We start from the raw sequence: 5,204 nt of genomic DNA on the forward strand, positions 1-5,204 counted from the left end.
AAATTCATATCATTAAATTAGAAAAATAGAAACAATTTAATAAAGGGAATAGAAGAAATAAAATTTATCAATGCATTCAAGATCTCATGTCTAGGGTTTTGAAATAGCCCTTAACTATAAAGAAAACTACTCCACAATCACATTCATATTCACAAACATAAATATTCAATGAAAATAAAGGAGTTTTGAGAAGAAAGAAAAACTAAATTGAAGATTGTAGATGTTGATGTCTTTTCTCCTCCTCTGCTGCTCTAGCCTCTAAATTCACAATCTCAAGTTATTAAAAAAGTTAACCATAACCCCTTTTATAGCCCATTAAATATTACATTCAAAAATCAAAATTTAAGAAAAAATTATATTGCAGGTCGCGGCCAATGATTCTTAGTGGCCGCGGCCACGGGACAATTCTAGACAGAATATGCACTCTTGCCACGACCAGGAGTTTATGGTGGTCGTGACCACTAGTCTCTGATTCCCAGGCCACGACTAATGATTCTTGGTGGCCACGGCCACAGGCCTTTTTTTACTCGCGTGCTTTTTCTTCGTAATCTTCATCTTTAAGCTCGAACCTCAGGTATAGGTACTTCTAAAACGCTTCAAACTCATCCCAAACTTCTTTTTCTTGACTCCTATCGTTGCACATAAATTCCTAACCACAAAAATACATCAAATTCATCAATAATACCTTATAAAATATTTATGGCTTGAAAATCAAAGACTCATAAAACAAAGCAAAGAACACCTAAAAACACTAGAAACTTAAATTATCTAAATGCAAAAGGATAAAAAAATATATAATATCAAAAATTCCCTTATCAAGAGGAAAGCATATAGAAGGTAAATACCATCTAGTTAGAGATATTGTGCATCAAGATGATGTGACTGTTATGAAGATAGCGTCGGAATAGAACCTAGCATACCATTTTTCCAAGACACTTCCTGCAAAGTTGTTTATGGGTCATGTACGCAACATGGTGTAACACCCTCACTTATTTTAGTTAAAACCATATTTGAGGTGTTACGTTTTAAAACTATATCATAATTTATTACTGCAAAAGTCTGGACATTTTTTTTTAAACTTGAAAACTTATTTTACATTATTTACATTAAACATAAAGTGTGTCTCAAACATATTATACATAAGTATTAAATAACCCAATTTATTTTCAAAACATAACTTCACACTTTATTACAAACATCTCACTGATAACTGAAATAACCCACAAAAGGTCGATATGTTCATATGTACAAATCAGGGTCAGGACCATGCTTCAGTTCTCCTCATGTCATTCACACATTTCTTTCTCTACCTGCAACACAAGACAATTGTGAGCCTAAAGCTCAGTAAGCAAAGTAATGCATGCAATGCTAATGATTACCCAATATCAATGGACATACACAACTTCTTTTTAAATTTTGGGCCCCTTAATATTGTGCACACTGTTTGAATTGGTCAATGCCTGCAGGGCTTGTTACACATACAATATAAAATCCCATGGGTTCTCCTCCAGATAGCCATCACCACAGTAGGGCACATTAAAAACCTTATTCCATCGTTGCCCCGTCGGGCTCAAGAGTTAAGGCGGCCACACATTGTGGTGTCAATACATATAACAATAACTCATATGGAGGAGAAATAAAAACGAAAACATGGCAAACAATATAATTGGTTCACTAAAACCTAGCCCAAATTATTGGGCAGCCACTATAAGCCTACTATAGGCCTCCGTTTACACTTATTAACACTTTCATTTGCCTTTTCAAAACAGTGGCACTGAACTTAAACTTCTTATTACAACTTTCTTTTATGTTGCACAAAACTTGCAAAGGCATCATATAATTAATCATCATAATATCATGCATGGTCTTATATCATATAATAATTTACCATATCACTATTATGCCATGCATACAAATTTATGATGAAGTGTCAATGTATGTTAATACCACTTACTCACAAAATATTCATATAATGCATACTTTCACATAACATGTAATTCTTGTGTTGCAGTTGAGTACTTTACTTACCTTCTGTCCAAAATATAATTCACCGTGTAACAAGTGGTGTCTTAGGTATTGATGTGCTTATCCTGACAATGGCATGGATTTCTCATCATAATGATGGCAGTAATACATTGAACTCTCATTTAAAAATACCCATAAAACATCATATCAAATTTCATACCCAAAACATGCCTAAAATGCCTTAAACCACCTAGATCGAGCATTACATTTATCTTAGACATTTGGAGAAATTTTGACAGAGTTTCCCCTTAATTTTAGCTATCCTAAAATATCAAAATCAACCAATAATCAACATCAAATAACCTTCCATAACCATATATATCCCAAATACCAACATAATTCATCATAAAGTTATCATATACTGATTTTGATAAAATTCTAATTTCCTAGATCATCACCTAAATTAAATGAGTCTCCACATCTATTCAAATATTTATAAACATATATACTCTCTTATAAACTCAATCAAATAACCAAAAATCACCTTGTACTCCAAGAACCCCAAAAACCTCATAAAACACAAAATTTCACTTACCGAGCAACTTTTCGGCGAAAACAATCTCTTCAAGCTTTTCTAAACCTCAAACCACTTGGAAACCCCAAGAAATATCTTAAAAAGGATAAAACACCATATATAAGCTTTCAGAAAAATTCAAAAACATGGTTTAACTTCCAAGTACAAGAACTTACCATAAAAAGGCTAGAACTAAGCTTAATCTACTTCTTTGGCTTTGCTTTCACTTGGATCTCCTTAGAATTTCTTCAAACCAGCCAAGAAATGGTTTTTGGTTTTCTTTTCTCTCTGTTTTTCAGAATAATGGCCGTGCAAAGTGATAAGGTTGATGAAAATTCCTTATTTTCAATTATTTAGCCTTATTGTATCAAAATTTGACACCTTTCATCTCATCATTTCACCTTTTGACTTATGAAAACCTTATCACTTCAATAATTTCGACTTAATCATCTGCTAGGCCTATTATCTTTATGTGTAAAACTCTCACACCAAACCTTAGGTCCATATGACTTCATACCCAATAGTTATGCTTACCCGATCGAGCGTAGCGCACTTATGCTAAGCTCGTTTTGACTTTGCATCAGTACCACTGATTATGTATACCTCCCATCAAGAATTGATCTAATGGTTCTAAAACCATTTTTACATCATCAATGAGACCTTAATCATACCTTGATTACATTTGGTGAATCCATAAATACTCAATTTTACACCGAAATACTAGTAATCGACATTGTACTATTTTTCACTACTTAACCTATTTTGCCTTCTATATCTCACTTTCATCACTTAATTCCATGCCTTGTCCATATTTTTCATACTTTCTTATATCTTAAGCACATCAAACACCCATAAAAGACAACTCAAATGCCACAAGGTTAATAATATTGAGCATACATATAGACATCACATACACAACTTTTATACTTATACATGAAAACACTTATAAGAATATGCATATGCTCAAATTATACATATTGTATGATATGTAATGCAATGCAATAATGTGATTATTGGCTATATTATATCAAAATAATGTGGGTGCTACACATGGGATTAAGGGAGATGCCTCACTTGATTTGAGGGCAATTGGGAGATTTTTAGGATTTATGCCCTAAAAGAATATAAAGACATTTTATTGATTTAAATAAAAGTACAATTTTATTATATTTTAATGTTATAATTATTGTTTAAATTAATTCATATGAATATCAAGAAAATTCCATATTCATTTATGAGGATATGATCTTGTATTAGTACGAGAGAATTAAGATCACATACAATGAATAAAATAGTCATTAACATATTAAAGTAAGGAATCTTTAATGAATGGTTACTAGTACAATTTACTAAGAATACGGGATGAAAGTAATATAGATTCAAATTACATATGTGGATAGACATCTTGGTATAGGTATTGTATATAATAGAGATTATATATGACAGGAACGATATTAATTTACTATCTTTATATATTTATCGTTTGCCATAAAGATTTAATTCTTATCATAATAGATGATCATTTGTAGATGAGTCTAAATCTTGAGTAGTCATGAACTCCTATTTATGCTTATTGGATCTTTTGATTCACTCATTAAGGTTTCTTAGTATAATGAGGCTAGTGACTTTTGTTTTGGAGATTCAATATCATGAATGGCTGGGAACATGATTTATAATAAAAGAATCCATACTTTCCTAACGAATCAAATATTGGTTCCCGTAAGGGTTAATTCTGGAACTAAATAGCTATTGAGCTCAAATCTATAATTTGATTATAGATTAATTATTCGCTAGTGAATTAATGGTACTTAAGGAACAAGATGTAATTTTGACCAGCTCTAATTAACGAACCAATAATTGGAGGACAAAACTACATTTATTGATTATATCAATGGACTACAAAGAAAACTCTGTAAATATAATTCTATAAATACTTAGAGTGCAATTCCATATTTGTAGTGGAGTAATCATGGAATTAATAAATAAGATTATTTATTATATTGAAGAGTTTGATTAATAATCTGGTTTATTGGAGCTTCGTATTATAGGTCCATAGTCCTCAGGTCACATCTGTCCTACATTCTCAAGGGTAAGGATGTCATAAGGAAGATTTATAGAGAGAATTACTAAATTGAAAATGAATTAATTTTCCGGGGCAAGGAAATAATTATGTGATAATTATGGGCAATTGATTAGTTGTGAATTAGTTAATTATTTAACTATATAGTTTTTATTTTGAAAAACTAAATGTTATAATAAATATTAATCATATTTGTATTAATATAGAGAAATTAATAATTATCTTATTATAAGATATTTATTTATTTATTTAAAACTTATATTTTAAGATAAAATTAATTTTCAATTAAATGATATTTATTTTGGGATAAATATATTATCTTAAATACTAATTAAACAAACAAATAAGAAAATTAGGGAAGGAGAGAGAGTGGCTCATGCCACACTCACTGCACAGTGAGTGTGTGGTGCCACTCTAAGGGATTCCTATCCCTCGCAATTAAATTTTGAATTTCTCATTAATTTTTCTATTTAATTATTTTTTAAATATGATTTAAATTAAATAAGTTGTAACTGATCAGTTTTATTTTAAAATTAAATAAAGATTAATTAAATTAGTTAATTATCTCTATAAACCTGAAAAAAG

The 5,204-nt window shown here is 30.4% G+C and overlaps 1 long non-coding RNA gene across 1 annotated transcript; it reads right to left on the reverse strand.

Moving 5' to 3' along the window:
- Positions 1-1,140: 1,140 nt before the first annotated feature.
- LOC133821231 (uncharacterized) lies at positions 1,141-2,864 on the reverse strand. The gene is made up of 3 exons (XR_009887395.1): positions 2,561-2,864; positions 2,029-2,090; positions 1,141-1,310 (listed from the first exon to the last, which is right to left on the reverse strand). It is a non-coding gene; the product is annotated as an uncharacterized LOC133821231 (long non-coding RNA).
- Positions 2,865-5,204: the final 2,340 nt, after the last annotated feature.

This window comes from Humulus lupulus, chromosome 3 (assembly GCF_963169125.1).
Source record: "Humulus lupulus chromosome 3, drHumLupu1.1, whole genome shotgun sequence".
NCBI classification, from domain to species: domain Eukaryota; kingdom Viridiplantae; phylum Streptophyta; class Magnoliopsida; order Rosales; family Cannabaceae; genus Humulus; species Humulus lupulus.